The following is an 18,387-nucleotide window of genomic DNA, read 5'->3' on the forward strand; positions in this document are numbered from 1 at the left end:
ATATAGTTAGCTAGTAAACCCTAGATTAACCCCAATTAATATATATATGGCCTATATCAATCATGTATGAATATCCATGAGATTCATTAATTATATATATAATTAGCATTGATAAATTAATTAACTTGAATTTTGACACGTTCTCGAATGAAAACACACTTTAATTAATTTGCCTCACAATATCTATATATATATATAATTAGTGTGCATCCATGGCCTACCATGCATGCATATACTTTTATATATATTTGAACATATTCTTGCGGATTTCAATCTCTATCTCTCGATCTATCGTTGGTAGCTAGAACACCACACATATGCATGCATTTTATGCGCAAAGGCGCGGGTGCCTCTAATAATGTGTGTGCACCCTCGATCGATCTAGTTTTGATTAACTGTAGCACACAAATAACAAAGTTGTATTTTAATTCACAACAAGTTAAAATTAAACCCTAATAACCCTAAACCTTAATAACCCTAACCATAAACCCTAAACACTAAACCCTAAACCCTAAACCCTAACCCTAACCCTAACCCTAGACCCTAGACCCTAGACCCTAAACCCTAATCCTAAACCCTAATCCCTAAACCCTAAACCCTAAACACTAAACCCTAAACCCTAACCCTAACACTAACCCTAAACCCTATATATAGGCCAATGACACTTAATTGCGCATCAAGCAGGCCAGGGGGCCTCACGGTCCTCTAATTAAATTAAATGTGCCATTAACCCTAAACCCTAAACCATATATATATAACTAACCCTAGCTAATCAAACCCTACTTAAAACACATAACCCCAACCTAGCTAATAACCCGATCTAATAAAAACCTGCTCTATATATAGCTAGCAAACCCTAGATTAAACCCAATTAATATATATATTGCCTATATCAATCATGTATGAACATCCCTGAGATTCATTAATTAATTATATAATTAGCACTGATAAATTAATTAACTTGAACTTTGACAAGTTCTCGAATGAAAACACATTTGACTAAGTTGCCTCATAATATTTATATAATTAGTGTGCATGCATGGCATACCATGCATGCATGCATATATTTTTATATATATTTGAACATATTCTTGGGGATTTCAGTCTCTCTCTCTCGATCTATAATTGGTGGCCAAAACAACACACATATATATGCATGCACTTTATGCGCAAAGGCAGGGGTTCCTCTAATAATGTGTGTGTGCACTCGATCGATGATCTAGTTTTGATTAATTATAGCACACAAATAAAAAAGTTGTATTTTAATTCACAACAACAAATTATAATTAAACCCTAATAACACCCCTAATCCCTAATTAAACCATATATAAACCCTATATAGCTAGCTAAAGGACAACGTCACTTAAATTGCGCATCAAGCAGGCTAGGGGGTCTCGTGGTCCTCTAAATGTGCCATTAACCCTAAACCCTAGCTAAACCATATATATATAATTAACTAACCCTAGCTAATCAAACCCTACTTAAAACACATGACCCCAATATATATAACAACCTGATCCAATAAACCCTGCTCTATATATAGCTATAGTAAACCCTAGATTAACCCCAATTAATATATATATGGCCTATATATCGATCATGTCGTATGAACATCCCTGAGATAGATTCATTAATTGTATAATTAGCATTGATAAATTAATTATCTTGAATTCTGACAAGTTCTCAAATAAGAGAACACACTTTAATTAATTTGCCTCACAATATATATATATATATATATAATTGGCGTGCATGCATAAAGCCTACCATGCATGCATATATTTGTATATATATTTGAACATTCTTGGGGATTTCAATCTCTCTCTCTATCGTTGGTGGCCAACAACACACATGCACTTTATGTGCAAAGCTGGCGGGTGCCTCTAATAATGCATGTGTGTGCGCACAAGATCGATCTAGTTTTGATTAATTGTAACACACAAATAAAATAGTTGTATTTTAATTCACAACAAGTTAAAATTAAACCCTAATAACCCCTAAACCCTAATAACCCTAACCCTAAATCCTAAACATGAAAACCCTAAACCCTAACCCTAACCCTAAACCCTAACCCTATCCCTATCCCTAAACCCTAAACCCTAAACCCTAAACCCTATAAACCCTAAACCCTATATAGGCCAACGACACTTAATTGCGCATCAGCAGGCTAGGGGGCCTCGCGGTCCTCTAAATTAAATGTGCCATTAACCCTGAACCCTAAACCATATATATATAACTAACCCATCCTAGCTAATCAAACCCTACTTAAAACACATAACCCCAACCTAGCTAATAAACCGATCTAATAAAAACATGCTCTATATATATAGCTAGCAAACCCTAGATTAACCCTAATTAATATATATGGCCTATATCAATCATGTATGAACATCCCTAAGATTCAATAATTAATTATATAATTAGCGCTGATAAATTAATTAACTTGAATTTTGACAAGTTCTCAAATGAAAACACACACTTTGATTAATTTGCCTCATAATATATATATATATATAATTAGTGTGCATGCATGGCCTACCATGCATGCATATTTTTTTTTGAACATTCTTGGGGATTTCAATAATCTCTCTCTCTCTATCGTTGGTGGCCAGAAACAATGTAGCACCCTACCTTTTAATAAAGGCAAGATACATGTGTATAGTGCTATTCCCGGGATCACTGATAGCACACACATTACAAAATATAGTAATCATTGCAATAGTATCAAATTACTACATCGTTGATCTAGAGGGTAAAGTAAAATCTTACAAATTGCATAGTCACATGGACTAGCTCTGTACAATGTTCAGAACAAACACAGCAGAAATGTATATCATCAATGAGCCTTCATCATCTTCATGTGCCACAGGCAGTCATGTTGGAATGTAGACTCGAGATCCTACCTAGTAATCCTCCTCAGACGAACCTGCACGTTTGAATATGCAGCCCCACGAATGGAGGTCAGTACAATGATGTACTGGCAAATGACACTTATATGGTGGCTGTTTTGGGCAAGACTATCTACATGATATTTGGCAAGTGGAGTTTAGGAAAATTTGCATAAAGCAAATTTTATCCTACATTTTATTTAAAACAAAACATTTTACAAAACTCATAATGATATCATAAACAGTATCATGGTTACATCTCCCATGTACTATCCGACAGTTGCTACTCAAATTTTAACTTATTCAGAAAAGGTGATGAGATTCTTTCGTACATTCCCTGCCTAGAAAGCTCAAATTGTCCATAACAGGGGACACGGCTAAGATCTTACGTTTAACTCTTGAGAGGTTGTGCACTTTCACCTTACGACCCACCCTTCCCAGGAGAAGAATGAGACAAGATCTTTCAGAAGGAGGTTTCAACCATACTAGCATAGACTCGTACCCATTTGGTTGCAATCCACATCTTCCTGTCTATCAAACAAGTTGGACCTCACAACTTACTTAATCCCGGCAGAGCCCATAATACCATAAGGCTGCACTGGAAGCTATCTAAAACATGGACGACATATTAATCTCTTTAATCCTGGGTGGCCATCCACAAGTGAAACTCACAGGCTTAGAACCATTAAAGATAATAAACCCTCGCACGATCCCCTGGTGAAAAACAGAGGTGCAGTCTAGGCCAACCACTATTCAAATGCGTACTCTCAGGTACCCACCTGCCACTGGTTACTCCAGGGTCGGAGTCCTGAGCAGCCGCCCACCACACAAACCAATCCACCCAGGTGATTCATTAAAGTTGTTAATTTTAATTCTCAATACTCACAATCCAGATTAATCGAAAACAGCAGTGGCATTTTGTTATCGCTAGGCATACTAAGAATACTAGCAATGGTTCAGGGGTGGCTACACACTACTAGGATTGATAAGCATAGCATAACTTTTGAAAACAAAACTCTACCATGCATTCTAGTTTCGAAAACACTAATGCATAAATAAAAATAGTAGGATTTGAATGTCTGAATGGATCGTAGCGAACAAGAAGGGGAGGTGAATGGCGCTACGGCAAGTTTTAGTCTTTTTCAATTTTTTGTGCAATGGAAGGTAAAGGTGAGAACTTTAGCGATAACGGTGATCCTACAATGATCCTAGGACAAGTGCAACAAGCAAAGGAATCAACAAGATAGTAAGAGTAAGGAGCGAGACAACCGGGGGCGTGGAGACGAGGCGAGGTTTGTTTCCCGCAGTTCCTTCCACAATAGGAAGTACGTCTGCGTTGAGGAGGTGCTAGTCTCACAAAAGAGACTAGACGGCCACACCACGAAGGAAGGCCTCACCTTCTTCCTCGAGAGAGCTCCACGAAGGTGCTCTCCCTCTTCCACTAAGGCACCGGTCGAGGCGGTGATTCCTTCACAAGGTTGGGGCGAGCTCCACACACAAGGATGCTCCCAACACCCTATGGAGCGAGTACATCACCAAGCTAGCCTCCATAGCTGCACATCTCCAATGTCCTACCATAGGAACCCTACCACCAAGATCCACTAAGGAGTAGCTTGTATTGGTGAAATCTCTCTTGGTAGAACTATAGATCGGGGTCTCCTCCACCACTCCTCAAAGTGTGAGACCCCGGACTAGCTGTCCAAAATCCCTGTTATGTATACAGTTCACGATCCCATGATCAGTGCGCCGTGAACACATAACCGAACTGATATCAAATTACATCATCCTTTACAAAATGGAATAAGAAAATTACAATAAGGTCACATGACCATCTTCACATAATAGCCTCGAAGGGCCTAATCTAATCATCAGAGTAGCGGAATCACTTCAGCAGCGCAGAGCCCAAGTCATCTGCCTTAACCCTACAGGCAACTGACTGGGAAGACGTTCCTAGCTCGCATAGACATCTTCAACTCCTTCTTCATCTGTCGAATTCCTCCAAGTCTGGCCAAGTAAATAGCCATGGACAAAGCCGTGAGTACATTTGGAATTGTACTCGCAAACCATCAAGAAGGTACTTTGCAAGAGTGCAAGATAAGTGCTAATCTAGATGACAAGAGGGAAGAGCTAATTTCTCTTGTGGAAATAGCATGTAGAAGAGAAGTAGTTTCTCTTGTGGATATAGCATAAGAAAGAGAAATAGTTTCTCTAGTGGATGTAGCATGAGAAAGAGAAATAGTTTCTCTTGTGGATGTAGCATCCCAACATCACAGTTGAAGGGGGGACACTAAGGAGATCCTATGACATCTCTATATCTTTGTTGAAGAAGATACTTCAAAAGAGTTCTGCAACATAAAACACTAGGAAGGGAGTAACCCAGTTTATTTCCCTTCTGACCATCTCCATATGGTCATCACAATTTTCCCGTACCTTCCCGGTACTCCGAAAACAAGTTCCTTCCTTTTCTTTGTCAAACACTTTCATAAAACAAAACTCTTTAGGCTAAGCAACAGCCATTCCAACCGTCCATGACCGCGGACACGGCTATTCGAATAGATTTGACTTTGCAGAGTTTGCGCACTTTACCCACAAGATCTGATAAATCCGCCGGGATCATCCCCGGGCCATCATACGAAAGTATGTGGGTATCGGATAACCAGTCGAAGCCTTTCGCCCATTCTAATTAGCAAGAGGTCCTACCCTATGGAGTATGTACCTCCCCGGCACCATGGCAGCTCACCTCCTTTTGAGCGTGGCTCCACCGCCAAGCCAGGAGACCCATAGTGTCTTCCGGACGGGTCAGCCCCGAAGGCCTCCCATTATACTATTGTCCCAACCTCGACAATCCGAACTCGGGGGCAACCGTACCCTTGTATAGTTATGCGGTGCCTCATGCTAAAGAGAACAAACGTCGAGCTAAGCCCCGTGCCCATGTTGGAGTAATGTGGTTGCGCTAGTTAATTGTCATGGGTGAGTACTTAGGCGCCAAAGTTTTCATAAAACAAGATTTTCTTTCCAACCATCTTTGCCAAGATCCTTTCCTTTCATAAACATACACTTGGGTAAGTCCAACTCACCCAAGGTTTTCAAAAATTCTTTTCAACAAGGTATTTTTCCAAGGGGGTTCCCAACCTATAGTTTTATGAAGGAACTAAGAGTCACAATGACATGATGCTAGCCATCATACCACTAAGGGGATGATAATTGAGGTGTTAAGGGGATCATACATACTTAGGATAAGCATGTATAGGGACAACATAATTAAGATGATTCAAACAAGGGTCATGATGTTAATCATCATACCACTAAAAAGATGACAACATGGATATGGTCAAGGGGGCATACATGCTTAGGGTAAGCATGCATAACATCAACAAGGGGGTTCACATACTTGGGAGCAAGTATGCAAAGCATCAACAAGGGGTTCAACATACTTTGGGAATAAGTATGCATAGAGTAGAGGACCAAAATTCACACATGCTACAAGGAACCAAGTGTATAATGGAGCAATGAGCACAACAAGAAGGATAAATAACAAGAGATCAAAAGATGGCTTGCCTTGGTTGGCTTGTTTGTCCCTGGACTTCTTCAATTCCATTCAAATGAGAATTCCAACAATATAAATAAAATCCTCGTCCGAACCACTTCTTCTTCTTCTCGGTAATCGTTCGCATCTATTGCCGGAAAATATAAGAGGAACACAATCAATACATTGTACCAACAAAACAAACATTCAACAATCAGAGGATAACCACTCAACCAAGGGCTCACATACTAAGGACTTATAGATACCATGAAACAACTTAAGAGTTTTAATTTAGAAAAGATTTATTAACCTAATAAGGGCATGAGAGCCTCACAAATTAGCAATTGCCTATCTTGGTTATCACAAAGGCATAAGTCAATATCCCTTGGTAGATAACACCACCAAGGAGACAAGTGCATTGGTTTTACATAAAAATTATCCATCTTTTATCTTCAAACATTTTTGAAGAGGTAGAAATCATTTCTCTTTTTTATTTTGTTAACAAAACCCTACACCAAAAATAGGAGGTAAACAATATACCAAAAAAAAAATTGAAATCTAACAATAAAAACTTGGTTTAAGTCTCAGAGGGTTTTGTTTTGCAACAAGAAAACATAGGTTGACCATTTTTAAAGAGGTGGTCAAAGATTTTTAAATAAGCAAAAGTTTTGGTACAACATTTCATGTGACACATACGTAGCACAAATAGTAACCAAATAGTATGAACAGGGTATCTCTACTATATTAAAAGGCTAGAGGTGGTGAGATGGTTGGTACGTCCTCCTCTGGCTCCCACTCGGACGGAAAAAAAATCATGTCCCGCGTGTAAAAGAAATCATGGCGCGGTTTCTCCAAAATCGTGGCTAGAAACGGTCGTCTCGCGAGGGGAGGAATCCTCTCCCTCTCCCGAGCAAACCCCAATCGTGTTCTTGCTGGCCGTTCTCCTTTCTTCTCGACTTCCCCCAGATCTCTCTCTCTCTCTCTTTTCTCTAACATACAGGCTTCTCCCTCCTTTCTCTGTGCGCGGAGGGGAAGGGCGACTTGCGTAGGCGACTGGCGACAGGGAACGACGACCTGCGTTGGCGGCGGGCGGCAGGGAACGGCGACATGTGTAGGCGGTTGGGCGCCAGATGTGCAGCCCATAGGTGTGGCGCCGGCCGGAGTTGATGGTGGCGGACGCGTTCTAGCAGCTTTAGATCCGTCCTCGACTCAATCATGCTGTTCTTTCGGTACGCAATAGTTATCTTCTGCTGATCCCATGCTAGATCTTGCAATTTAACTACTGCGCAAGATTTTTTAGCTGCATGTTCATGGATAAAAAAAATTCAATGTTATTTATGTCCGTTTCAACGCTCTCTTGAGTGCCAATTGATCTTGTTGGATCATCCACGTGTCCTCCATAAAGTCTTTGTCATATACGCCAAGGCTTTTTGTTGGTCCCTTCTTTATGGCCACAATGCATCGCCAGGGTGTTGATTAAAACATAGTGTCCATCTAATTCATGGTAGGCTTCGGGGTGTACAGAAGAGAAATTCATATGTTTTTGTTTTGATCGGTCTTCCTTTTTTTGACAGCCCCAAGAATTTCTCTTCTAGATTGTGTTCATTAGTTATTCTGATGTTTTTTTGGCCCCCATCAATCCAGTTCAGTCCGAGTTACATAAATATATTCTGTGGCAAAGGATCTGCACAAGTGATCAATCGATTTCACACTTCATCTTGGTTCATGAAGAAATTTTGCTCGAATTTGCAATGAAATTCAGGAGCAGCTATTTCCTATGTTAGGTCAGATGAAGTGAAAAGTACAGCTTAACATTCTACACCCTAAAACGGCTATCACAAAGAAGTTTTCACTGTCATAATTCCAAATTCTCTATTATCCTAACCTATTTCATTGTCCTGCAGAGTGCTTCTTGCACTTGATGCCGTCGAAAGCTTCTAAAGTCGTTCAGCATCCTGTTTTCCTACCTACTGTGCGCAATGATTTGTACATATGCATCCCATAAACTGTATAGACTAAATCTAATATGATATAACTGTTCAACACTTCATCCTTCTTTTTTTATACTGAAGAATCTTAACTTTATTGATGCATATTTGGGCTTACAATTTTACTGCTTGATAGCAGAATTTTCTGTAATAATGTGATCTACGTTGTTAAATACCCCAGTGCTTGAACATATACAGCCTTCTTCTCATGATCACAAGGGCACCGCTGCACCGGTGGACAAGAAGACAGCCTATATATCATGCTCATCTTGCCTCTGATTTGCTACTATCATACCACATCGCCGTCTTGAATATGAGTTCCTGGTGATCATGTATGTTTACTAAGCTCTGTTCAGCTGTTTGTTTTGTCTGTGTTGCTATGTTTCCTGTTTAGCAGTAGGTTAAATGACAGTATGTTGTCGTCTTTCTTTTTATAATTAATACTGTCATTTACTCCACTGCCTTACCTTTCTCTCTATAAAGTAATTCCGTCATTCTCTCTTCAAGATGAACAATGGAAAGGAGAGGCATGACCAACAACATCATAAATTGCAGTATTGGGCCACATGCATGGTGGCCTGGATGTACTACAAAAAAGAAGTAAGCTTCCTACACTATATCTTTGAGGTAGTAATACATATCATGTGTTCTTCAATGTAGTAATCAAGTTGGAACTGTCAGATCGTTATGACGTCTGCACTTAATCAAAATAATTGATTGGGGTACTGCCTTAATCAAGCAAAAAAAATTAAGTTTGGAGTGGTCTAAATTCTGCAAATAATCATAGAACCAAAGATGATGCTATGTTTTGTTTGCTATTAGCACACTTTTAAAAAGAATTTAAGATCTATTTTATGTAGATGGTGTGCTTTTTAGGAGATAAAACTTTTTGGTATTGCAATGCAAGTCAACATGTGCATACCTTGTCTGAAACTAATATACCTTCTGTGTTCTTAGATATCAAGCCCATATACCCTGCTCCATCGGGGCTGTATGAACTATGGCGTCAACAGAATGGCGGTGGTTGTTACTGAAACCCTCAACATGCAGCATCTACTATTTCTTGACTTCAATTTGGTAAGGATTTTGCTTTTCCTCCTCTGCTCTGCTGCTCTGTGTAGTATGGCCATTGAGTAGTGGTTTTATTTCTGTGTACCTGCTCAGGCTCGGGAAGAATCAGGCGGTTGCAAATAGAAAATTGCTTTAGGCTTGGATGTACTGCAAAAAGAAGTAAGCTTCCAACGCTATATCTTCAACATAGTAAACATATGGTGGGTTCCTCAATGTAGTAATCAAGTTGGAACTATCTGATCGTTATAATGTATGCACTTAATCAAAATAATTGATTGGCATACAATCAAGCATTATTATTTTTGGTTTGGAGTGGTCTATATTCTGTAAATAATCATAGAACCGAAGAGGATGCTATGATTTGTTTGCTATTAGCACACTCTTAATAATAATTTTATATGCCATGTGTGGCTGGTAGGAATACAAATAATTGGATATAGTTTAAGTAGATGGTGTGCTTTTTCGGAGATAGAACTTTTCGGTATTGCAATGCAAGTAAGCAGGTGCATACTTTGTCCGAAGCTAATATATCTTCTGTGTTCTTAGATATCAATCTCATATACCTTGTTCCATCGCGGCTATCTCAAGTATGGTGTCAACGGAATGGCGGTGGCCGTTACTGAAACCCTCGACATGCAGCATCGACTATTCCACGACTTCGGTTTGGTAATGATTTTCGTTTTCCTCCTCTGCTCTGCTGCTCTGTGTAGTCTGGCCATCGGGTAGCGATTTTCTTTCTGTGTACATGCTCAGGTTCAGGAAGAATCATACTGTTGGAAATAGAAAATTCCATTAGGCTTGGATGTACTGCTAAAATGAAGTAAGCTTCCAACGCTGTATTGTCGAGACATTAATACATATGGTGTGTTCGTCAATGTGGTAATCAAGTTGGAACTATCTGATTGTTATGATTGTTATGACGTGTGCACTTAATAAAAATAATTGATTGGGATACTGCCCTAATCAAGCATTTTTTGTTTGTTTGGAGTGGTCTATATTATGTAAATAATCATAGAACCGAAGAAGATGCTATGATTTGTTTGCCATTAGCACACTCCTGATAAGAATTTGATATGCCATGTGTACCTGATAGGAATACAAATAATTACAGTTGGATATATTTTAAGTAGATGGTGTGCTTTTCCGGAGATGAAACCTTTTGGTATTGCAATGCAAGTAAGCAGATGCATACTTTGTCTGAAGCTAATATACCTTCTGTGTTCTTTGATATCAAGCTCATATACCCTGCTCCATCGCAGCTATCTCAATTACGGTGTCAACAGTTTGGTGGTGGCTGGTACTGAAATCCTCGACATGTAGCATCGACTATTCCTCCACTTCGATTTGGTAAGGATTTTGGTTTTCCTCCTCTACTCTCCTCTGTGTAGTCTAGCCATCGAGTAGGTGTGTTCTTTCTATGTACCTGCTCATGTTCAGGAAGAATCATACTTTTGCAAATAGAAATTTGCTTTAGACTTGATTTGACAATCTAGAGAAACACTCCCTGCAACTACTCTTGTTATTATATGTAAGTATCATTATATCACAAGTGTTATTGACGATCTCCTCTTATCTTTGTTTTGCTCTATATTTATGTTTCATAGTTGAAAAAAATATTGGATTTTGTTTATGATTACCTAATACTACTATGTGTTTACGAAGACTGCTCATGGAGTTAAGTACAATAAATGACCGGATCATTTGATTTGGCTAAGATATTTGCCGATGATTTTGGAGTCTATTGCTTGGGTCGTATGTTGTAGACTATAGTTTAGTGTCAAATTTTTTTTTCCTCGCTCAACAAATATAAGTTATACTACTTTTTTAGCGCATAATATGTATACTGTCGGTTTAAACTGGATTTTTTTTTATTCTGTTTAGTAGCTTCAGCTGTTCTTTTCATATATAGATTTCGTGTCTCTTGCATTTTTTTGCTTGGTGATTTTTCCTTTAAAAGAATAGTAGAAACATACCCCACGTGTCGCAGCAGGAATCCTCAGTGATATCTTTGGTCAAATAAGAATTCAATATCGAGTGAATAGTGTAAATAAAAGTATAATTGGAATTCCAAATGGTATTTCCAGTAAAATAGTCAAAGACATTGGTATTATGAATACTGAATTTGGCCAATGACATTTTTTATCCGCCATACACAGACTATAGAGTGAAAGCTACACGCAATTGCAATAGACGGGCAGACAATCATGATCCAATTGGTATTATTATCTGATGATGTGGACGGGCTACATGTTAAGATAAATATCATTAAGAAATCATAGTGAGGTTTTTCTTGATGATGTGGATGGGCTATGTGTTAAGATAAATATCATTAAGAACTCATAGTTAGGTTTTTCTTTAGGGGGCACCAGCTTTCATCTTGGGCGTTGAGTCAGCCAGCCAGAAAGCGCTCTATTTTTTCTTCATGCAGCATATGGCAATTTATTTCGTAATAACTACTCCCTTGATTCACGCCCATGCAATTTGCTTCCATGTGAAGAATTTTAGTTTCCAATTGAAGATCACTTTATTTTCGTTGCAACTTAATTTTGCTTCATATTTTAGAGTAGTTAATTTGCTTCTAATCCATTCGAAATTATTCTCATCCAAAAATAAAACTCGGTGTCCAGATCCCAACACATAGAGAAACAGTTTCCTCAATCGGAAAATTGCTTAGCAGTGAAACTATTCTTGCATTGAACAAAGATATGGTGTTCACAATTTTTTATTTCCATGGAAGAAAAATTGTGCTTCGATCCAGAAGAGAATTTACTTCCAATGCTGCTAAGCAACTAAATTTCTTTTCAATCAAATAAAGGAAGTTTTGCATCGTAAATGGTTTCCAATGATACCCTACTTTGCTTCTATTGGTTCTCAAATTAGCTTTGATATACTATGGAAGCACTAATCATGCTTAAGTTGTATTTCCGCATAGTAGGAAGCACAAATAATGTATCTGGACCTCATCCGCATGTTGCCGATTCGTGTCGTTGGAGGAGAGTGTGGAAAAAAGCAGAAGAATGGAAGCAGCCATGCACTCCATGCCGGCGGGAGAGCCTAACCTTTCCCTAGGTTAGCCGCCTCCTGTGAACAACCCGGAAAAAAATTTAGTGCTTCATATATCCAGAAAAAAAATTAGTGCTTCATATATTCACTTGACATATTTCAGACAACATATATATTTGCTTCCTTCAAGTCATCAAAATACACAGCTTTGTAGTTTCATATCACATGTTTCCTAAATGTTACAAATTTGCTTCATACTGCGTGATGATATGATTCCTAGATGCATATGTTAACCAACAATGTATTATAAACACTCAATTCATTTCCTTTGGCACGGGGACACATCAATCCAAAAGGCCTTAGCTCTCGTGGGTTCCATTTGCTTCTTTTGTTGGTCCCCTCGTCGACCATAGTCATCACCACCAAGATGAAATTCATTGCAGAATTCTCAGCCGTTGCTTCTATGAATACATGGATTTAATCTTCAAAAGTTGTGAGAGAAGGATCGCCATAGCAGGGTTTGAATGGTGTTGAGGAGGGCTCTGATTTTGGGAAGGTTTGTGTGGGGTAGGTGAGGGGTTAACGGGCGGAAACAAATCATGGGGATCGCGGCCCGTTCGATAGAAAAAAGATGGACAGTGTTGGAAGGGTCCGATAGTTGTTTCTGACTATGATCTGTAGTATTTATCTTTTCTTTACCCTGCCTTGCTCCCCGAATATTAAGAGAGATTTAAAGACACATTTAAATTATGTGCATGAATGCTAAGTGATAACTTTTTAGAGTAGTGAGGTAATTCTTCAACATGGTGTTTGTCTTTCTTGTACCCATGAAATCAAATAGGATAGATTGGTAAATGAAATCCGATAAAACAAGCATGTCTGATTTCTCAGAAGATAACGAAGTATATTCTTATCTGCATGACCTGAAAATGGTAGTTTGATACCTATCACCGTAAGGACGTGTGATACAGAACAAATACGCAATTTAACCATGGTTGGGAATCGTTGTTGGTCATCAAATAGTTTATGTGCACAGACTCAAACATATTGTGATGTCAGCTTGCAGGAGTCATCAAATACCGAAAATACCAAAAAGCCTTCATGGATTGCAAAAGTAGGAAAGAAGCCACATGACTCGGATAATTTGCTAAGTCAAAAAAGTAGCAAATCACAAAAAAGAAAATAGTAAACTATACACCTGGAGTCCTTGAAGTGTTGAAGGCACACGCTGGCAAGCCATGCGTGAGATGATCCACAAAGATCCAAGTTCTCTTGCTGCTATTTGATCAAGGCAACGCGTGCCTTGCTTATGTCCATAGGCCCACGAGGCACAGTTGGCACCGTATCGCGAGTTTATTTATTAGTGGATGTTGGTAGGGAATGAAGAGATAAAGGAGATATAGGGGGTGGAAGAAAATTGACTGTTTAATTACCGTTTGGTTCGGCTTCCTTCTTTTCTCTTTATATGTGGCTGCCTATGTAGAGAAACAAAGTATCAAATGAATGGACACGATGAAAAAATGTTGACAATCGAATAACATGGATTACTTGATGATATGGCTAGGCTGCATGTTAAGATATATAGCTGCATGTTGAGATAGATAATTTAAATGATCACTTAGTAGGGATTTACTTTATAACATATATAGATTGAGAGTTTATCTGAGAACACGGGCATGCAATGATATGTTATATATGAACATACAAATGATTTAATCAATGTATCTAGGTCTAACTTTGTTGAGTCGTGGCAACGCACGGGCATTCAACTAGTAATACTAATTATTCTAGATGGTCAGTACTAAAACAAGGCTAACAAAATTTGTTTTACTTAAAAAGGTTAATTTTTTAATTTTAGAAAATAACTTGAATCTAAATCATACATAGGGCAAGATACATATGCCAAAACTCGTAGAAAAATCCTAAAAATACAAGGCTAGAGGCATTGGAAAGGTATTAAAATTTGTGAAATAATGCAATTGGTTTCACTAGATTTGGGTCTGCGGATCTTGAGTTATTCAAATTTGAAGATCTCTGGTTTTAATCACCAAATTACAGGAATAATCAAATTTCAAAGGAATAAAAGAGGCGGGAGAACACTGGGCCGTGCGGGGTGGGAAGTGGGCCGGCCCAGAGGAAAACCAGGTGGTGTGGGGAAAATAAAGAAAAAGGGGGAAAGAGGGCCCAGGCGGGCCAGGCCGCTGCATGGCTGACGTGGCCATGCAGGCCACGCCGCGCACGCACGAGACGGAACCCGTCTCCTTCCTCGACCACGCACATAGCGAAGCTGCTTCTGGGAGGGAAACGACGGCTGCTGGAGACGTACCGGCGGCGGGCGAGCGACGGAGAGGGCCGGGCGGAGTGGTGGTGCGTCGGGGCCGTCCAGAGCGCGTCCAGAGGCGTTCTCCTCCTCTCCAACAGCGGCTACTCCCGCTCGTTCCTCCTCCGTCAGCGTTCCCGGCCAAGTGAGGATGGCGGCGGCTTCCAGCATTTCTGAACGGAGCGGGCAGTACATTAGGACGCGGGAGGCCAGGAGAAGAGGACTAAGCATAGATCAAGGGAAGAACGGGGTCGGGAACGAGCATTACCTTGCTCGCCTCCGCTCGGTGACGAAGAACGGCAACTCGTTCTTCCTCGCTGCGGTAGAGAGGAAGCGGCTCCAAAACAACTCTGGTGGCCAGGAGGAGTGAGTGGAGAGGGAGTGGTGTTGTGAGACGAAAGTGGGGTGAGCGGAGGGGGTTGGGCGGTTTTTTATAGCCGAGGTCAGGTGTATGATGGACGGAGCTCACGGTGGTGGTGCACGGGTCCAGCGGCATGCCATTGGCGGGCTGGGCTGTGGCGTCGGCCACGACATCAAGTGATGGGTTCCTAGAGACTAGCTTAGGTGAGAGGCACGTGGTGTGCTGATCGGAACAAGGCCATGCTCGAGCGTGGTCAAAGGTGTTCGATACGAACAAATGGAAGGAGAGAGCACGCGGGAGGGAGATGATCATTGCGCTGGGGTCTATGCTCGGTACCTTGCAGGCCTACGAGACAGGTATTTACTGGAGAGGCGACGATGGCGGGAACGCGCAGGCATGGCCAGTGCGGGGTGACCACGTTCTTGGCGAGCACGGGCTAGAGGCTGCGTGGATGGGCTTGCCTCGGGACCATGCCCGTTGGGTAAAGGAGTGCCAGGGCACCTTCTTGGCGCGGCCTAGGGGGCAGGGGCGCTGGCTGTGGTCCTGACCAAATTGGGTGACCACCGAGGGACATGGAGAGGCTAGGGCTTGCTAGGGAAGCAAGCAAGGGGAGTAGGGGTCCAGAAGGGAGGCAGGGTTTGATGCAGCCGAGGTGAAGTGCTCAGTAGGGGAAGAGCATAAGATGGGGGTCAAAGAAAACGAGAGGGCCATGAGTGTGTCCTCCTTCATCGGGTCCCAAGAAAAAGGGAGGAGGGAGAACGACTTGGGGCTGGATAGTGAGGAATGGTGGAGCAGTAGGGATGCAGGTCCATGCTGTCCATTGGTTGGGTAAGATAGGAGAGAGAGAGAGGGAGAGATTCATGGCACTTAAGTGCTCATGCATCACCCACGGCACCACTTGTGCCAAGCAAGGATGTGGTTTTGGACATTGCTCTAATGACACTTTATGAAGCCTAGGTAAAGATGTTGATGGTGGGGTGCCATGATGGTGGTCATAGATGATGGTATTCCAAGTTTTAGAGAGATAGTGGTGAGAACATCAATACAATATCAAGGATGGACATGGTGACATAACTCCTCACTTCATGAGGTGAAGGTGTTTAAGATGAAGAATGCTTGAGTGGGAATGTGGTTGAAGAATATAAGTTGAAATTCTAAATTTCGAAATTAAAAGGGTTGGCCTTCAATACTATATGAGGGTTGACTAAATTTTGGGGAGAGTGTTATTTAAAAAGAGCAATATGGAGGTGCTAGGAGATGTGGTGATTTTGGGTGAGATGGAGACGAGATGATGTAAAGCTACTCAATATCCTTATTTGATTTGAGGAAAAAAAACTAAAAATGCTTTGTCAAAACTAGAAATAGTTTTGTGATAAAAATTAGAGAAGAAAAACAAAAAGGGTTTTGGGAACTTCTGAGAAAGAGAAGGAAATTTTAATTTTGGGAGGAGTGATCTCAAGGGTATATGATTAATACATTATGTAACAATCATTCACACACTTGGTTTTGTGGAGATTAAACTTGGATTAAAAATAAAAACAAGAGGTAAAACAGGAGGAGGTGATCTAGTGCTGAAATAGTGGATAGGGGAGAAGATCAAGTGAGAATAAGAATTGTAGGGGTAGGTTGGGACATGCACGACGTGGAAGTAGTAGAGGGTGTTGCATAGATGAGATCCATGCATTGAGGTCACCAATAACAGTTGGGGGTGCTTAGAGATCAACTGCCAAAGTTTGAACATTTTAAGCCTGCCAAAACATCTTATTGACTTGGCTTCAAAATCATCAAGGATAATTGGGTATAAGAGATATTTGGTTCAAGGCAAGGACATGGTTGTGGAGTTCACATGAAAAGGTAGGTCTAGGGCCAAGTGAGGTTCATTGGATGGAAAAAGGGTTTCTCAATCCAAAGGCTCCAAAACTGATCGTGAGAACAGTTTTAGGACTTAGCAAAAAAATTGTGATGTCTTAGGGCTTTGACTAGGGTATAGGAGAACAATGTATTAAGGGGTAGATGATCCCAAGTTTTGGAGCAAGAATGGGTTGAGCTAGAGTATACCACAAAGATGAAGTTTGAGTAGGCACACCTATGTTGCCAACATGAGAAAGGTTTGGTGTTGTTCTTTGAGTAGCTCAAGACAAAACTCAACAAGCAATTCAAGACAATACATCTACCAGCAGATCAAAGCAATTCATTATAACAAATAGATCAAGGCAATACATCTAATTAGTCTTAAGAAAATTTTTTTGTTCCCCCTAATTTTTGCAATATGGACAACAAATCAAGGATGCAAAAGTTGGGGTGTGACACAAAGTTTGGGCAAGATTGGTTGGATGGTTGGTACTACCGCTTTGGGTAAGTGGTACTACCCCTCTGAGTTTGAATTCCCCAGATCTTGTCCATGTGGACGCAGAGCGGTTCTACCGCTCGCGGTACCGCTCGAGGTACCGCAACAGGGTCCAAACCTTACTGGAGTCGAAGCGGTACCGGAGCAGTACCAGAGCGGTACTGCCGTAACTAGTTACGGTACCTGGGCGGTACCGTGGGCGGTACTACCGCTCGTGAGTGGTACTACCGCTCCAGGTACTGCAGAGGTACCGCAACTCGTACTGTGGGTCGATTTCAGCGCAGAACTCAGAGCGGTACCGTGGGTGGTACCTATAGGGGTAGCGGTACTACCGCTACAGGTACCGGTAGTACCAGCCTGGCTAAAACTGGTTTTCTCCCCTTTTTCTCTCCAGCCATGTCACCTCGCGATACACACACAAAACCAGAAAACCTATCAACTACGCTTCAGTCTTCCGAACTTGACGTGTCCAGCGAGGTCACCGTGCACTTGCAAATCTAACAATGATACTAAAGGCACACGGTGAGATTACTCAAGTGTTGTCATCAAACACACAAAACTTGGGGTTTAAACTTTGCTCTTACAATCTCCCCCTTTTTGGTGTTTGATGACAACACAAGACTTTACAATAACATATGATATTATGATGAGATACTTAGATTTGCAAAAACTCGACGGAGCTCCCCCTACACACGTGCATATCATGAATATGTATTTGAATACAAATACACATGTTCTAGAGACATCACTCCCCCTAGTTTTTACAAACCAAGCACATATGCAACATGGATAAATGACATGTTCAAGTAGCATATGCACAATATGGAGGCAACATAAGATCATGCAAGGAGATTTGGGTGAAGTTATCATACCATAGCCTTGA

At 40.8% G+C, this 18,387-nt stretch overlaps 2 long non-coding RNA genes across 10 annotated transcripts; one reads left to right on the top strand and one right to left on the bottom strand.

The window, feature by feature from the left end:
* The first annotated feature begins 7,504 nt into the window (after window positions 1–7,504).
* On the top strand, window positions 7,505–14,005 carry LOC127342245 (uncharacterized). Of its 9 annotated transcripts, none has more exons than XR_007876439.2 (9): window positions 7,507–7,643; window positions 8,584–8,734; window positions 8,910–9,002; window positions 9,360–9,479; window positions 9,567–9,632; window positions 10,020–10,139; window positions 10,567–10,649; window positions 10,733–10,820; window positions 12,409–12,675. It is a non-coding gene; the product is annotated as an uncharacterized lncRNA (long non-coding RNA). The 9 variants fall into 9 exon arrangements; XR_007876437.2 differs by having other exon boundaries at window positions 10,585–10,649; XR_007876436.2 differs by lacking the exon at window positions 10,567–10,649 and having other exon boundaries at window positions 7,505–7,643; window positions 8,601–8,734.
* Window positions 8,702–12,520, bottom strand: LOC127342247 (uncharacterized). The gene is made up of 5 exons (XR_007876446.2): window positions 12,433–12,520; window positions 10,686–10,896; window positions 10,037–10,243; window positions 8,870–9,558; window positions 8,702–8,788 (listed from the first exon to the last, which is right to left on the bottom strand). It is a non-coding gene; the product is annotated as an uncharacterized lncRNA (long non-coding RNA).
* Window positions 14,006–18,387: the final 4,382 nt, after the last annotated feature.

This window comes from Lolium perenne, chromosome 3, assembly GCF_019359855.2.
Source record: "Lolium perenne isolate Kyuss_39 chromosome 3, Kyuss_2.0, whole genome shotgun sequence".
Lineage (NCBI taxonomy): Eukaryota > Viridiplantae > Streptophyta > Magnoliopsida > Poales > Poaceae > Lolium > Lolium perenne.